Source organism: Dermacentor albipictus, chromosome 1 (genome assembly GCF_038994185.2).
Source record: "Dermacentor albipictus isolate Rhodes 1998 colony chromosome 1, USDA_Dalb.pri_finalv2, whole genome shotgun sequence".
Taxonomy (NCBI): domain Eukaryota; kingdom Metazoa; phylum Arthropoda; class Arachnida; order Ixodida; family Ixodidae; genus Dermacentor; species Dermacentor albipictus.
This window is the reverse complement of record NC_091821.1, coordinates 29,262,877-29,281,684: the sequence shown is the minus strand read 5'-3', so window position 1 is coordinate 29,281,684 and position 18,808 is coordinate 29,262,877. Positions and strand designations below refer to the sequence as shown.

Genomic DNA, 18,808 nt, shown 5'->3' with positions numbered 1-18,808 from the left:
CTCCTGCAAGCTTATTGCTTGTCCTGTTTTGTTCCTAATTTCTTCTGGTGCGGCACGGCAAGACTAAATCAATTTTAAGGGGTAATTCCTACCGCATACCCTTTCCTTCGGTTTTGTCAGAATGCCGGAAGTCAGGCTTCTTCTCATGGCGACTGTTTATGCGGAAAAGCACTCTTTACAGGTACAGTACATGGAAGAGGATTGTAAAGGCTCGGTGGTTGTACTTGACGGAAACAGAAACCAGTGTAGAGATAATACAATTACACACCATTTCTCTTCCATCTCTACTCCAAACTGATTCTTTCTCTGCTTTCGTTATCAGCTCGAGTGGCTTCTAGTCTTCATTATAGCTGGTTGTGGCCAAGTGGGAAACAAGATATCGCAACAAAGAAAGTAACTAGAACAAAACAGTGGTCGTTGTGTTATGTCGGTGCTGTTCTGACATAAAAGAAAGCAAAAACAAAACAATTATAAAATAAAAAATGGGAAGGAAGCGACAGCACTTTGGAGAGAAAATGGAAGCGAGAAAACAGGACGACACGCTCTCAGCAGGCCATATAAACATATACAGCCGCTTTCCCACAGTCGTAACGTAAAGCAGATTCTGGAACGAAAAGGCCAGTGAAACCACTGGTCGACACTCAGTGGTGCATAGCCGTCTTGAAAGGTGTGGAACAAACTAACTTTGAGTTGCCATGTTAGCAAGAAAGACATAAACGAATAGCAGGCTGGGTTAACCAGAATTGAGCCCAGTAGGCTACCCAACCCTGGGGTGGGTTGAAAAGGGTGGAAAGATAAAAAGGAAAAGAGAGGACGTTGCAGAACCGAACGCTAGGTAATGTAATAAAACGAGTACGCATGGTAGAAGTAGGTTATGAAGATGGTTGTTCTCCTTACTACTGAAGGAACAAAGCCAAGGTGTTCACAGTGGAGCGCAAGCCGTTGAGTTAATATGCGTCTGGCTCTTGCGCACAATACTCTGCAAAACTAAACTGGAAAGCAACCAATAGAATGTGGAAAAGAAGTCGCTGCTGGCAATAGGAAGCTTAAGTAGTTGCTAATAGAATCACTGAAAGCTTTACACTCAAATACATTGCTTTCTAGTCACTGGTCTTGCAGTTTTATTGAGAATTCAAGTGGCCAGAACGATGTAAAGCTGTTCCAAAGTTATCTGAACATGCATATTACACACTGTACCCCCCCCCCCCCCATACCTTCGAAACGACGTGACCAGGAGGCTTTCCCCTTTGTACATACCCACACTGCTCTAAGTTATTTTGTGCCGTCAGTATGTATGCTAAGACACATTCTAGAAGCAAAAAAAAAAGGGGGGGGGTACTTGGCGGCCGTCGATGCTTCTATTTTTTTCGGAGTTTTGGTGCAAGCATGCCAGTATCTAGTTCAGTTCAGTTCACTTAATTTCATTAAAGGCCCCCATTTCAGGGGGTGTTACATAAGAGGTGAGATTATATTTTGAATAAGAAAAACAAACAGCAAAAATTATTTAGCATTGAAGATGATCAGTTAAGCGTCCTTGAAAAGCAGATGATGCAGTGATGGAGACGATGTCATAGGGTAGGCCGTTCCAGTCTGGAGCTGCTCTACAATATAACGAAGCAGGAAACGCGGTAGAGTGCGATGGCGGACGGTCAACTTGGAATAGATGACTGCTGCGGTAGGATATGCGTGCTGCGGCTGTAATATACGGTGCTTGATTGAGAGAAGAATAAAAAAAAAACTTGTGAAAAAGGGGCGAGGATAGCAATGCGGCGACGATAAGAGAGGGGCGGTAGTCCGGATTATGCTTTCAAAGACGAAATACTTACGTCGTATGAATATGAGGAATGAATGAATCGGCTGGCATGATTTTGAACGGCTTCGAACGCTGTGATTAGATACGCTTGATACGGGCTCCAGATAGCAGATGTACATTCTAATTCAGTTCTGAGAAGGGCTTTATACGCGGCCAATTTAACATGCGGTGGGGCAAGGCGGAGGTAGCACTTCAGAAAACCGGGTGTTCTGTTCGATGCTGAAATGATGTTACTAATATGGGCGCGCTATGATAAATTTCAAGAGAGGGTGACAACCTAGATAATAATGTGATTGCACTAGCTCAGTCGATGTGTTAGAAATTGAATAATGAAAGCGATAGGGATTGTGACGACGAGAGAAAGACATGAGTTTACATTTGGTAGGGTTGAGGGACATTAGGGAATCATTGCAATAATTTAGTACGCTGTTAATATCTACCTGAAGGATTTGTTGGTCATGACAATTAGTAATGGTGCGGTAAATGACGCAATCATTAGCGAACATTCCAATACTACAAGAAACATGCAGGGTTAAGTCGTTAATATATATTAAAAATGGGAGGGGACCGAGGACAGACCCTTGTGGAACGCCTGAGGTAACTGGGAGGGATTTTGACAGATGGCTGTTAAAATAGGCCGACTGGGAACAATTTGTTAGGAATTTTTAACTCCATTTAAGAATATTAGGATGTAGGTTCAGCTTTGAAAGTTTTAGTAACAGACGGCGCTGAGGAAGTTAGACAAAAGCTTTTGCAAAATCAAGAAAGATGGAGTCAGTTTGGATGTTACAGTCAGGATTAGTGTGCAAGTCATGAAGGAATGAAAAAATTCGTTCGAGTCCAAGAAGCTGATAATTTGCGAGTAGATGTGTTCCATGATTTTACAAGGCACACTAGTTAATGAAGTGGGGCGGTAATTCGAGGGTGAGTCTCCCTTACCAGACTGGAACGACCTTGCCTGCTTTCCAATCAAGTGGCATAATTCTCGAGGAGAGTGACTGTGAAAAACTGAGACATCAATATGCTGCACAAACTGATTTCACGTTTTTCAGGAGATTTGAGTTAATAAGGACCATACCATCTGGCGATTAAAGCTCCTTATTGTGAATTATGGATGAAATGCCTTCGTCGAAGAAGGTGACAGCCAGCATGAAAGGAGGGTGACTGCGAAGACGCGTCATGCTCAGTAGTGAAGAGAGATGCGAATGCGTTGTTAAACATTTCTGCACAATCATGGTCAATAACTGCCTCGTGTGAATCGTTCGTCAGTGTAATATGGGGAGGATGCGTAGGATTTAAAACTTGCCAGAATTGCTCGGGATTTTTATTAGTAAGTTAGGTAAGTCGTTGTGATAAAACGTGTATCTGGCATTACGAACGGTAAGTAAGCAAAATTTTTTTGGCTTCGAAGTATTTTCCTATGCAGCAGGTGTGCCATTGCGTTTGTAGGTACAAAATAATCGTTTCTTTTTGTTTTCTTGTTGTTTTAGGCGCTGGGTTAACCACTGCTTGTTGCGATTAGTGTGAAAGGTAACCTTCGGGATAAACATATTAGTGAGATGATTTAATTTGTTCTTGAAATTCAACCAGTTTCCATAAGTTGAGCGAGTGTGAAATGCGGATTCTTGCTCGGCAAAAAAGGAGTTGAGATCTTAAGCTATTGGATTATAGTTGCCCTTATCGTAGAGGCGCATTATTTTATCGGACGTTTCTTTTTGAGTCGAGGTAAATGAAAATAGAGCGTGTATGACTTTATGATTACTGATTTCAGGGAGGTAACTGGTGTATGATAGATTCTCTGGGCTACTGGTTAATATCAGATCAAGGGTGTTTGCTGGTCCTTGCGAGACACGGGTTGGTTGAGAAACCAATTGTGTGAGGTCAAACGTTACACAGACATCGATGAAGCTTTTCGCTTCTGCACGACACGGTAATGTGGAACTAGTTATGTTTTGCCAATCAGTGTCTGGATAGTTAAAAATCACCAAAAAGAATGATGTGGGCACTTGGGCAGGTGGAAACATGTTTATGAATGGTATTATTCAAATAACTTGGGAAGTGTGGATTAGTTTGCGGGGGTCTATAGCAAACGCCAAGCAGCACTGTTACCGAGGGAGCATGACAGATGAGCCATAAGGATTCGATATCGGATGTGATGTATCCGAGAGCACAATGAAATCTAATCAACGTGATCAGCATGATCATAGGCGCAAAGTTTTCATTTTTCCTGGTCGGGGCATCAGCTTTCTGGACTCCCCTCATGTATGTATGTATGTATGTATGTATGTATGTATGTATGTATGTATGTATGTATGTATGTATGTATGTATGTATGTATGTATGTATGTATGTATGTATGTATGTATGTATGTATGTATGTATGTATGTATGTATGTATGTATGTATGTATGTATGTATGTATGTATGTATGTATGTATGTATACAGTCATAGCATAAGAAGTCAACAAAAAGACACCAAGGACAGGATAAATTGCATGTTCGTATTAATTGAATTAAAGAAAATAATAAATTAATGGAAATGAAAGTGGATGAAAAAGTACCTGGCCGAGGCATGAACCCACGTCTTCGCTTGCTCGTACGATGCTATCCTTGGTGCTTGTGTTTGTTGGCTTCTTATGATATGACTGTCTATATATATATATATATATATATATAACATCTAGTGACAGCACCATATAAGTCAATTACACAAAGGAAGTTTACGCGTCTCTCGGTGGTGCGAGGGGACTCAGGCGGTGAAATTGAACTGTCTCGTACTGTGACGTCTTGTACATACTCATAATACCGTCACTTCAGCGAAGAATTCTTCGCGGGCACAAAAAGTTTCTTCAAGCACAACTGTTATTAACCCTTCCAGTCAAGCCGTACAAGCTTGTGGACGCGACTTACTTTTGCCATTACTGTGCAGTGGTTCCAAGGAATAGACAACGAACATTAGGCTTTGAGTAAATTGAACATTCCGCTTTCCTAATTATATTTCACTTCTGAGTGAAATGTATCGTTTCAGACGACCACTTTGGGGAAGACACTACCGTGTTTGACGGGACATATGAAGTGGAGCGCTTCGGTAGCAATTACGAAATATTTTCTCCCTTATTGTCATGCTTGGGCTGAATAATTAACCTGCGCATGTAATTCGAGCGGTTGATTCAATATTTATCTTGAAGAAACGTAGTATGACTGACTGTAAAATAAATGAATATTTAATTACTGCAGAATTCTGATGGATCTCTATAAAATGCAGAGTCATTCTCATCCCACCTTGACTTGCTTTCTATGGTGTCTCCAGCCCCGCCTTGGCATAACATTATGTAAATTTCACACATTAAACAACCGTCGGTCGTAATTTGTGGCTGAAGGGGCTAATACTGCTTCGCCTTTCCGGGGAAACTGCAGCCGCTTTTTTTACAACGAAGCTGTTAGCCGCTCGTTCATCTGCATATTTTGCGTCCACGTACGTGGGCAAAAATGTGGGCCGATTTCGGAGGTAGTACAATATCGGGTTGACCCACGGCAGAAGTGAGGCAAGCTTCAAGCACTCGGACAAGTGAAGCGAAAAGTGCATACATCCGTTAGAATCACGTATACAACATACAGAACAGCATTCGTTAAAATAAAGAACAAGCACAAAACAAGCATCGGAAACACATAATTGATGATAAAGTGATCCTGATAAGCATGCCAAGCACGTGGTGCTCCCCGCATACGTTTCCCTGTAAAGAATACCGCGGTGCAACCTGCCGCGGCGATGGCAGCTTGCGACGTGGGGAGTGACGTCGCTGGCCTTTCGTTCATAAGATAACCAGCCTTGCAACTGATTTCATTGTTGTTGCAGCACCGCTATGCGTAGGCAACGCATAGTGAGGACTCCTTAGGAGCAGCAAAGGAAGGAAAAAGCGGCAACACGTCTAGCGGCGGAGTGCTGCCAAAATTACCATTACTCCTATTACTCTAAATTACCATTAATATACCAACACTCTAATGCAATAAAGCATGGCATACCGCTCTGAGCTTTTGTAATGGTAGTTTTCAACAGCGTCGCTGGGCATCTACTTTAGCAAGCCCGGGCGGGTATGACAAGTTCAGGAAGGCTTTGTCATGTGAGACACAGCTTTTAGAATTCACGACTGACCTGCATTTAGACATGGACCATAATGTACAGATTGATAGCATATTCCTTGACTTTTCCAAGCCGTTTGATCGCGTAGCCCATTGCCGCCTAATTTCAAAGTTAAACGCACTAAGATTGGATTCACTGACACTAACTTGGCTCCGGAACCTTCTTTTTAATCGCCGACAATCTACTATCGTTAACAATCTTTCTTCGCCCCTTTCCTATGTCACTTCCGGCGTGCCACAAGGTAGCGTTCTTGGGCCGCTACTATTCTTAATATACATTAACGATCTTCCTAATAACTTAACATCCCGAGTGCGAATATTCGCAGATGACTGCATTATTTACCGCCCTATAACCAGCCCCGACGACCACCTCATTCTTCAAAACGACCTTCATCTCATATTCGATTGGTGTAACACTTGGTTAATGAATCTTAATTCGTCTAAATGCAAAGTAATGTCTTTCACTCGTGAACACTCAATCTCTTCTTTCCAATATAACGTAAATAACAAGCCAATTTCTGTAGCTACTTTCTACAAATACTTAGGCATTAATCTCGCACCAAGCCTTTCCTGGGCCCATCACATTACTACTATATGTGCTAATGCTTCAAAATAACTGGGGTACTTACGCCAAAACCAACGCAATTCGCCCTCTAACATCCGTAAGCTAGTTTATCAGACGTTTATTCGCCCCCAGCTCGAATTCGCCTCCCCAATCTGGTCACCCCATCATAACAACCTAATCAGCTTATTAGAATCAATTCAAAATAGGGCCGCCATGTTTATCTCGCGTAACTACACCTACAATTCAAGCATCTCACAAATAAAACTTGATATTTCACTTCAGCCATTAAGTACTCGACGCGATTTAGCACTCATATCATTATTTCACAAGTACGTTCATGCGGATAGGAAATCTTCTTTACGGCTTGAAGTCGCACCTTTCACATCTCGCAGATTACATAATCGCCTCAGCTTCACACGCATTTACGGGAACACACATGCATTCAACTGGTCGGCGCTTCCTCGTGCCATTCGATTGTGGAACGCTCTTCCTGATTTCATCGTCTCCGAACCTAATCCCGATAAATTCCGCCAGCTCATCATTTCATATTCCACCGCGTAACTTCAATAAAGTGCACGATGCTTTCTTTTTTCCGTTTTGTGCTCTTTCGTTTCTGAGCTCATATCGCTTATTATTCTTGTATTTTTTAGTATTGTTTAGTATTTGTACTGGAGTGGCAACATTATTTTTCACTGTTTATTAAAGGAACTGTATCGTTTATCTCTTTCTAATATGTACATTCCAGACCTTGTTATTTTGTACAATGCTTTTAATACTTGTATAAGATATGTATACATTTTTCCACTGTCAATTAATAATGTATGTCTATTATGCTTTTTATATGTTCTATATACTCTGTTAATCTTATTGTAACGCCCCTCTTACCCAATGCCTCATACGAGGCCTGCAAGGACATTGTTAAATAAATCCATAAATAAGTCTCCCTTCTTTTTTTATTTTATTTTTTAAAAATTTTACTGCGAGTGCGAGTATAAGCGCTGCTGAAAAGCATGACTGTTACTGATTCTGACTGCAAGTGAATCTGGCTTGGGCTCATTTCGATTACTGAGTGAATTATACATATTTATGACCTCTGCATGCAAGTGGCGATGTTTTCATCCCTAATAAATGTTGTAAATTATTAGAAGAGTTTTTTTATAAGTCGTTAGGAAAGCGAAGCTACTGGAAAGCGAAGCAGTACTGAGACCCATATAATTCACGTGTATTTCACACGCCGTAGATGAAAGATTACCTGAGGGGTCACTGAAGTCCGCAGGTTTTTGTTTTTTGTTTCAGATTACAATGGATGCAAAGTAATTTGAAGCGAGGTGAACATGCAGCAACACATTCATTCTCTGTGCATAAGCTATCCATGCCATTAGGACTAATTGTCAGTTGGCTAGTTCCTTCTCTTTAAAAAAATATAATAAACTTTGTCCTGTGTGTACGTATATTTACATATATTGTGTTTGGGCATCGTGTTTACATTAGAAGTTAAAAAAAGACGTTGAAGTAAAAAAAATAGGATGAGGCAGCTGCCACTGGTGCTTCTAATGCGCTTCTACTGTTATTGTCACAAGTTGCAGAAATAGAGTGAAAATATGAATTAACAGTCGTGCACGTCCACGCCAACAATGATGCAGTAAGGTTTTGCCACAATAAAATTTTTAGTGAGAACGTATAAGCAACTCAAAAGAAACCTTAGATGACGTGGGTAACAACACTCTGGTAATTACACTTTAAAGGGGGGGGGGGGGGTGTAGCGTAGGCTTCGGCATCGCCGGAGGGCGCCGGAGGGCGCCGGAGCCCCCCCCCCCCATTCTCCTTAGTCGGCGCCTATAAGCGTGATTACAGGAGATGTCGCATACTGCAGAGAGAAAAGACGATTGGCTGCCCCCTCACATCCACCAATTGTACAAAGCAATAGCTTCCGAAAACATTGCCCAAATTGCGGCGCTATAAATGTGCACTTTAAAAACAAAGCCTTCGGCAAACTATCCCGCAGTAATCTCGCGGAGATTGTATCCCACAAATATTTGCAGTGTATGGTACGAATGGACAATACTCAATAAGACTATCACTCTTTACAGATTTTGTGTATTACGTTTTTTTTTTCTTAGACGGCAGGAAGAGGGGGAAGGAGGATGTGGTGCTTTTAAGAAGAATGTTATGTAAGGCGGATACGAAAATATTAGGGGCAATAAAGTGCGACAGCCTTATTTGTATGTTTTTAATTGCTGGTATCGACCCACTGTAGACCTCTCTGATTTGTCTTCTGAGATGACAATGAAAAACGTCACCTTTAAAGAGTAAATCACATTGTTGTCACAATGTCATATTTTTTTGCACACAGTTCTAACGAAGCCATAAACAAGAGCACTCACACTCAATGCCGTCTATTGGACTCCAAAAGGGCACTTGTAAGCTGTACCCCGTTAAAGAATGCGCTTATGGCTTTGCAAGTGATGCAGAGAGAGAGAGAGAGATACATAAAGAAAGCTTTTTATTGAAAAGCAGGCTATTCCGCAAGCCTAGATTCGCCTACATACTACTCTGCAGCGGATGAGATGGATCAAAAGAAGTTAAGGAAAAGCCATAAAAGAAGGCGGGCAGAAAAATAACAAAAATAAAAAAGAAGCAAGTCTTGTGATTTTATCAGCAGCAGAGTAAGTGTCCTAGGTGATGCGGGCAGGTAGTCTTGGTAAATTTTGATGGTCAATGCAAGAAAAAATTATATGGGTGCGTCACAGTTTAGAGAGCAAACTCATTGATTCAGGATATATAAAAAAAGAAGACGCTCAGGACTTCGCGCTTCTTCAATGGGCATGGCCAGGGACTTCACCTTCAAGTAATTGTAATTTCTTTTACAACATTGATCCGGAAATTCAATCGATGCTACCGCAATGTCTGAAGCGGCACGTGGAGAAGCTTCGACTAAACGTGGACCGACTTCGACTAAACGCTGTGTATACACCAACAGTCTTCTTTCTTTTTTTTTTCGTTCAATACTCCGGACTCTAGAAGTCCAAGCAGGGTAGGCATAAAAATACAAGAATACAGAAGCACAATAATGAGAACTATTTGCTAACATGTTACACACCAACAAAAGCGACATATTATAATGCACAGTCCAAACATTTGTAATCATTAATGGTGCGTGGGAAAAAAAGAATATTTGAAGGAGTCAGTTCTAGCAAGGTACGAATTTAGGGTATACTGGCGGTGAGTCGAGTATGCCTGGTTACAAGGGGCGTTGCATACGGTGAAGGGTCAAGGGCTGGCTTTTTGTTGATTAGTTGGTGGAGAAGTTGAAATCGTAAGTTCTTCCTCCTTACTTCAAGTGAGGGAGCGTTATTAGAGTTCATTTGTTCTGATGGAGAGTCAAACGCAGAGAAGTTGTTATACAATATGCGGAAGTTTGTCTTTGAATTCGTTGAAGGCTATAGATATTAGATTGAGTTAAAGGACCCAGACCACGCAGGCATACTGTAATTTAGACCGAATCCTTGGTAAATAGGCTGGTAGTTTGACATTAGAAGGTGCATCTTTGAGTTTACGTTTATAAAATGCCGCTTACGAAAGGCGGAAGCGCATATGTTGGTACTATGGTGATTCCAGGATACATTTCTAGTAAGGGTAACGCCTAAGTATTTGTAATGGGCCGCTTTTTTAGCGTTGAAGAGTCTAGTTTATAAGTATACGAAAGTGGTGCATATAGACAGATATACTTTTTTTTTCAGAATAAGGATCATTCCCCATTGCTTGTACCAGTGAGAAATGTTAGTTAGACTTGTGCTGAGGTCATCCTGGTTGCTAGAGCAGCTTATCTGATGGAACAAAGCGCATGCGTGTGCGAACAACCTTATTTTAACACAAGGGTTGATTACATTCACAATATTATTTATGTATAATAAAAACAACAAAGGGCCTAAAACACTGCTCAGTGCAACTCCAAATGCGACCAGAAGACAGCCCAAGAGCTGCCCTCCCACATCTACAAATTGTTCGTGATTAGTGAGGTAGGCTGTAATCCAAGATGTAAGCAGTACAGAAATTACACTTCTTCTAAGCCGTAATTTTATTTATTGTGAGGGACCTTATCCAATCCTTTGCTAAAATCTGAAAAGATTAACTAAATTTGACCGTTGTTATTGAGAACCGAAGCAAAGGAGGTATAGCTGAGTAGCCGTAGAATATTCCTTTCTGAAATCATGCTGCAAGTTTGCTAAAATGCAGTTCTGTTAGAGGTATTTATTAATGCATCTTGAAATAATGTGTTCAGTCAGTTTACAACGGGGTAGACGGTAAAGAAATTTGCCTGTAGTTTTCTGATAAGATTCGATATCCCTTTTTAAACGCTGGCTAGTTTATGCCAGTTTTATCTCGAATAACGAAAAAATAATGGCAGGAGAGGTGTGCACGTCCAGATGCATGATTGGTTCTTGGAATCTGGATTATATACACGTGGACTGAGCCCACCAATAGTGCCCAGCGCACCGGTGCGCTTGATTGAGGAACGATAAACTGAATTAAATTCTTGAGTTTTACGTGCCAAACCACAATTTGGTTACGAGGCACACCGTAGTGGGGACTATGGATTAATTTTAACCACCAGGTGGTCTTTTAACTGGTCCTCAGTGCACAGGCGTTCTTGCATATCGCCATTGAAGTGCAGCAGCCGTGGCCGGCCGAGATTTGATCTCGCGACCTCGCGCTTAATAACGCAACACCATAGCCGCTAAGCCACCGCGACGGGTAAGATGGGACGGCCAAAAATAGATAGTGTATCATTCTTTCTTTTTTGTCTTTTTTTGTTTTTACCGCGATTTTTATTTAAAAAACGTCGAATGGTGATTTGATATTACGCGTTTTGTCGCATTATCTGGGCAGTCATACGATGGTCAGACTCTGTCATATCGTGATTTTTTTTTGCCGATTTCTTCACACCGAGTGAATGAAGGCCAATCATTCGCTTGAGGCTCTTCCGAGCATGTTTTTTTTATATCTATTTGCGTAAACGATTATGTCTTTCAAACGGGCAACTATACAACGGCACAACACCTCATAAAAATGTCCTAGGGCCCTGCTTTAACGAGCCTTCTCGTGCGATGCTTTTGCTTTATCGTACGTCTCCCGTCTCCCGCCGCCAGATGGCTCGTACCTCTGGCAAAGCAGACGCGGTTTCATCTGAGACATCGCCGAAGGATCGAAGAAATGGAAAACGAAGTAAATCTTTACAAAATCATTACAATTTCGTCACCAGTTGAAGTTTACTCGCTCTTCCTGTGCATATATATATATATATATATATATATATATATATATATTCACCGGCTAGCAAATGTTAAAGGTTATAGCTCGCACCTGCATGCATCGCAGGTTTCTCGAATTTTATCGATGGTTCTATCAGCTGTCACTTGTCACCGAACCTTGTGTAATCTGATTGTATGCACGACGCTAATTGTGCAGTACTCTTTGGAGGGCACGCCGGCACCAGCGATTACGCTGGAGCCTTCGACGAGTCATGCATAAAAGCCCACATGCTTGACCCGCAGCTCAGATTTTCGACGGTCGCCGACTTTGCCAGCCGCTATTGTTGTGCTTGCCCAAAACTCAGCAGTGACGCTTAAGACTGCGTATGTGTAGGAATGCGAAAGCATTATGATCGCTCAAGTGAAATCTTTTCGACTGATGTTTTCGACATGCATGAAAATTCTTTCTGCTGAATCTGTGTATGGGTTTGGGTATATGTTGGCCACAGGCTGGAAACATTCGGGCCATTTTGCTCCAGAACGATGAATTTTATTTTATGCCTAATGATAGGTCTGTCGTGACTTTGCCGTTTTATGTTGTGTTCCTTTGCTTCGTCTGCTGAGGCGTGCTTCCATGGGCGACCACGTTTCACAGCTGCCGCTGAGGTAGACGCTTCGGAGTGCATCGCAGTACAGACAGAGCACCGACGAAATCCGAAGAGCAAGTGACGGCGCGGGAGGCCGCGACGTGACGTGTGCAATGACGCGCGCACTAGGCACACCTCATTTTGTACACTCATGATTTGGCGTCGAGAGTGCATCGCAGTAGACACAGCACCGATGAAATCGGAGGCGCGAGTGACGCTTGGGAGGCAGTGAAGGAAGCAGTAAAGTGACGTGTGCAATGACGCACGTATTAGGCACAACTCTAGTCAACCGTAACCATGGAGCCACCGGGGCGTCAGGGAAGCGTACGCGCTCGTCTCGCACCCCGGAGGCCCGGTTCGATTCCCACACTGCCCGAAATTTACCTCATTTCATTTCGAAGGAATCAATTTAATTTGCTTACAGAAACTTGCCTGACGAATTTGACGTCAATCCAAGCATTTTTTCGTGTGTTTTTACTCTTCGCGCCGTAGGCCATTTTTGGTACCATCTTTCGGTCACATTGCCGGTGACAACGCCGGATTTTCGCGTAACGCCGGATTTTGCATGTGTCTGCGTGCGTGCGTATTTCAGCAGATGCTATGCATAGTGTTATGCACCCACAATTTAAATATTTTTCTGCAGAAAAAGGGTAGTCCACTGAATTAAAGCACTGAAACATTTGCAGGCACTGACTTTACTGTTCTGACTACCTAAGCATTGGGTTGCACTTCCTTGAAACGAGCTCAAATTAAATTATTCCTGAAAGATTCCGATGATGAATTGCTCTGACTTTCGAGATACTTGTTTCGGAGCTTCTCTCTCCTTTCACACTGTTGGCTGTGCCATCCTGGCATTCTTACCCATGTCATTTTTCTTCCTTGTTAGGAAAGAATGAAATGCTTATCGACACACGGCCCTTCCCGACCCGAGGTTCAGTCCCGAGTTTTGCGCAAATTCTCGCTTTCATCCAAGTTTTGTAAAGCGCGCCAAAAGATAGTTGTCAGGTGTTCAACGAACGCAATTAAAATACCGAGGCTGAGCCGTTGGTAGATCCGCCAGCCAAGCGCTCAACGTAACGTACAAATTCCCAAATCGGCGCTCTGTCCACTAAGTCGTGAGAACTCATCAGCTCCACAGCATTTCCGAAGGGGCCATTACTGTTTGCAATGCACCGCTATGCATTATGCAGGAAGAAGAACACCGACAGAAAGAAGGGCGTAAGCAACGAGTGAGCAGAAGGCGGCGATTACTTCGTCTGTAAATTTAGCGAGGATGATAAAGACGGTGATGAGGACATATACGACCAAGTAGCGAGTGAATGAACGCGTTTTACGTGGAAAAGAAATGTAAGGTCGTGACGGCGTTTTTTCTTACTGGCGGGACCGCTTACAGCGTAACAGAGACAACCGCGAGTCAGCTCGATGCTTGCAAAACATACGGACCGGCAACCACCCAACGCCTGAGACGCATGTTCACTGCGGCGCCTACGTGCTTCCAAAAAGTCGCAGTCCTGCTCTGAAATACGGCTGCATCACGGCAAGAGTCATTTACAAGGAGGCTATAGACATGAAATACTGAAGAAATAAGCATTGGTTAATTACATGCGCACTGAAGAATACCGAACAATATGGAGGAATAAAATGTGCCTTTCTCCATGTTGCCTCATTTAAGCAACACAGCCTCCCACTGCTCAGTATTACTTATTTCCTGATTTGTGTGATTTTCGGTTGGGCACGACCACATAATATGGAACAGATCCGCTTTTTTCTTACAATGCTTACATGTATTAGAGTATTGGTCCGGGTAGTAGCAGTGATAGGCCACGGGGTTCGGTATAAGTGTTCGTCTGAAGTCGTCTCCAAGCTACTTCTTGTCGCTTGTTAAGCGATTTGTGTGCTGGCGGGTACACTGCCCAGGCTAACCTGTAGTGCTGAGTTATTTCCTGGTAACTGACCATGCGATCCCTCTCTGATCCTAGCGTGAGCCGTCGGGGTACTCTGTTGGCGAGTCCTCGAGCGGCGGTGTGGGCGGCATCGTTGCCTGGTAGGGAGGAGTGTGCTGGTGCCCAAATGATCTGGATTGGTCGTGGGTGTTGGTTGGTGTCTACTATGTGTTTTACGGGAGCCGAGACCCGACCTTTCGCAAAATTGCGTACTGCTGATCTGGAATCGCTAATAATATAATGACAATGTGTCGAGGCTATTGCCAGAGCGAGAGCCGCCTCCTCCGCTGTTTCGGAGCTTCTGGTGCGAATTGAACCACCAGCGCGTAATTGACCTGGGGAGTCCACCACTGCAAGGGACATACAGTTGCGTTCTTTGTATTCTGCTGCGTCGACATAGACTACGTCTTTGAAGGCGTGGAATTTCTGATGTAGGGCTTTGGACCGCTCGGCCCTCCTTTCCTTGTGAAATTCGGGGTGCATGTTTTTAGGGAGTGGATTAATTTTGAGATGGTGCCTCTGATCGTGAGGAATGCTTACTTTAATGCTTTTCATCGACTCGTAGTTGACGCCGAGATTCTTGAGGATGTTTCGCCCGGTGGCACTCTGAGCTAGCCTTTCGTATTGAGATATAAGGTGCGCTTCCACAAGCTCGTCGAGGGTGTTGTGCACACCTAGGGCTAGAAATTTAGCGTTGGCTGTTCTTATAGGTAGCCCAAGAGTCTGTTTATAGGCCCTCTGAATAATTTTCTCTATTTCCTCTCTCTCAGCCGCTTTGAGGCACAGGTATAGGGTGATGTAGGTGATGCGGCTGAGAACGAAGGTTTGTACCAACCTTATGAGGTTGGCTTCTTTCATGCCAGAGTGTCGGTTGGCAATTCTTGAAATGAGTCGCATCGTCTGCTGAACTCGTGCTTCCAGTTTATGAATTGTGTTGCCGTTGCGCCCGTAATCTAGCATGAACCGGCCTAGTACACGGATGGTTGTCACCACCAGGATCGCGCCTCCTCCGCCTCGCACAGTGATCGCGGGGTGTGGTGCAGTGTCGGATTTGCGGTTTGTAGGGACTCTGAGTAGGAAGAGTTCTCATTTCTGCGGGGAGCAGGTGAGGCCTTTGTCGGTCACGGACTTTTCAACTGTGTCTACAGCTTGTTGTAGCGTGGTTTCTATATCTCCATCGCTACCTTTAACCACCCACAGGGTGATGTCGTCGGCATACAGACTGTGGTGTAGATCTGGAATCTGATTAAGTTGTTCCTGTAATCGGATCATTGCTAAATTAAAGAGGAAGGGGGATAAGACTGATACCTGCGGTGTGCCACGACTTCCAAGAGGGATCTTGTCCGACTGTAGTTCTCCTATTCTTAGTTCCGCTGTGCGGTGGTTGAGGAAATCCTTGATGTAGTTGTAGGTCCCCTGGCCCACACCTATAGGTACTGAAGATTCTCTAGTATAGCATGATGCGCTACGTTGTCAAAGGCCTTTGTAAGATCAAGACCCAGGACAGCACGGGTACCATTCTTGGATATGTGGTCCAGAACTTGATGTTTGAGCTGAATCATGATGTCTTGCGTGGAAAGTTTTGGACGAAAGCCAATTATGGAGTTCGGGAATAAGTTGTTGTCCTCCGCAAAATTGTGGAAATGGTTAAGTATAACGTGCTCCATGAGTTTTCCTACGCATGAGGTCAGAGAGATCGGGCGTAAGTTCTCGAGCTGTAGTCCCTTACCATGTTTAGGTATGAATATTTTTTGTGCATGCTTCCATTGCGAGGGGATAGAACCTGTTTCCCAACAGCCGTTGAAGTACTCTGTTAGGGTAGTGATAGATACGTCGTCTAGATTTCGGAGGGTTTTATTTGTTATGCCATCAAGGCCTGGTGCAGATTTAGTTCGGAGTTTCAGCAAGACGGCTCGTACTCCTGCCTCTAGGATGGGTGCGTCTAGGTTAAGATTCTCCGTACCAGTGTATGGCTTTTGGGGGATTTGTGCATTTGTGCCTATGTACCGGGTTCTGAGCTCTGTTAGGAGCTCGTCGTTCGTGCCCTGGTATTGGTGAGCGACCCTCTGCTTGGATTTACTCTTATCCGGGTCCATAAGATATCGGAGGAGATTCCACGTTTTGGTTAGACCGAGTTGTCCCTGCATGCTGTCGCATACCTTTTCCAATTGGTGTTTGGTTAATTGGTTAGCGTATTCCTAGATTTCCATGTTGATTTGCGCGATGCGCAAGCGTAATGTACGGTTTCGTTTATTCTTTTTCCAGCGGGTTTGCATGCTCTTTTTGGCTTCCCACAAGTGTAGGAGGCGGCTATTCACTTCGACCAGACCATTGTCTTCAGGGATTTCCCTCGTGGCGCGTTTCACGCAATTTCTGAGATCCCCGATCCAGGCCTCGAGGTCGTTTATATGCTCGGTAGCGGTTGTCTCCCGAATCTGGCGAAAGCGGTCCCATTCCGTGAGCGAAACTCGTTTACCCTTCTTGCGGGGTGGACCCGCCTGAATGTGGATTTCTATGATATAATGATCGCTACCGAGGCTTTCCCCGGTATTAGTCCAATCATAGTTGCCTATGTTTTTGATGAAAGTTAGGTCGGGAGTGGCGTCAACACTGACACTATTCCCGATATGGGTGGGTGTGTGGGGGTCTGTGATGAGAGTCAGTCCCTGTTGTTGGGCTTCTAGCCAAAGATTACGACCTCTGACTACCTCTGTGCGGTATCCCCATGCAGTGTGGGGAGCGTTAAAGTCCCCTAATAATAATATGGTATTTTGTTGGGAGGTTTTGAGAGCCTTCCTGAACAGAGTTCCGAACTTGTGACGTCGGCACCTTGGGCTACTATAGACATATGCTTTCATCCTCCTTACGTTTAGGGATGAGTTCAATAAAGACGTGGTCTATGTCGACTTCTTCAATATCATGTTTAATGGCTGTTAGATTTCTGTGAACTAGAATAGCGGTGGTGGAATCCGACCTAGAAGCATTATAGGATTTGTACCCTGCCAATTTTGCGTGGCCTCCCGTCTCCTGAAGGCCAGTGATATCCGGGGCCTCCTTACCCCGAAAGAACTGCTGAAGGTTTCCCAGTTTGCGGCGAAACCCACGGCACTTCCGCTGCCAGATATTGTAGTTAGGAGTGTGAGCCATTTTAAGGTGGCGGGGGTTCAGCGATTGGTTTGGAGATTTCGGATAGGGATGGACGGTCATAGGGTTTGGATGCCACGCCCTTAAGGGAGCCGGAGGCCGTGGATGTAAAGCTAGACTCCCAGCGAAGTACTTTGGCTTCGGTCGCGGCTACCCGAGACTCAAGGTTGGTGGTTCTGGTTTCCAGAGCGTCTAGACACGCGTTTATTTGTTGCAAGTGGGCACCATTCTCCTGGTGTTGCTGAAGCATCTGGTTGGCAAGTTCAGTAATCGTATGTTCTAGTTTCTCGAATCTTGGGGATACGTCTGAAGAGTTGTCTGTATGGTCTTCTGCCTTACGTTTCTGTGGCGGTGCTGTGGTGTTGTGTGAGGGATTAGACGGCGGGGTTGGGCGCGGCGTCTGACTGCGCTCCTGTTGCCTTTTCTGTAGTCGGGTGATTTCTGCACGCTGCTTAGTGATTTCGGTTCTCTGTTGTTCTATTAATTGTCTTATTTGTTGCAGTTCTGCCTCGAGAGCCTGCATCTTAGGATACTGAGCATTCTAATATCATTCTAATATCAATTGTGTGAAACTGAGCTACAAGGAATACAGTATTTGAGCAGTCAAATGCGACAATACTTACCAAAGATGAAAGCAAGGGACGATAGCAGTTTATTTCAAATATTAATTCGTCCCGGGCAGAACTCGTGTTTCTCGGGATTATTTTTTCAGAATTGAGAACACGCATCCGCAGCTTAGATTCTCCATCGCTCGTTTCCTGAATTGCACCACGCGCGTGGTGCAGCCAGCGCCCGTCCGCGGAAAATGCACTTTCTCTATTAAAGGTGACGAAAAACAAACACAAGCGAGCTGGTATAACAAGCACTTTAATTACTTTCTGCACATGTTCAACCTCACAGGCTTTATTTTAACAATATATACGCAAATATAAAATACACTGTGCATAGAAAAACATATGTACAGCTGCGGGATTAACCTGTTCAAGGTGTAACCCATACGAGGGCAAAAAAAAAGTATATATGTTGCACGAAGCTGGAACACATATCATGCAGAAGAACCCAAGCAAAGAGATACAATGACCACAGAAAACGACATGGGCGCTGAAAACAGCGCTACTCGTGGTTGTAAAGACACAAAATATACTACAGCTTTCCCAGAAGCGTTCGCCTACGTTTGGCACTACAGTTGGCCCCTGATTCGAGCAACCACTTTTGCCAGTACGCGGTTCAACGTCCCACAACAGCACCGACCGCAGCTCGAGCTGTCGGGTTTCTACCACTACCGTCGTGCTCGCACGGGCAAG

General features: G+C 43.9%; 1 protein-coding gene across 1 annotated transcript in view; it reads right to left on the bottom strand.

Moving 5' to 3' along the window:
• Positions 1 to 18,808, bottom strand: part of LOC135906033 (locomotion-related protein Hikaru genki-like) — a 280,151-nt gene that overhangs the window by 163,841 nt on the left and 97,502 nt on the right. The gene's annotated exons all lie outside the window — the stretch shown is intronic.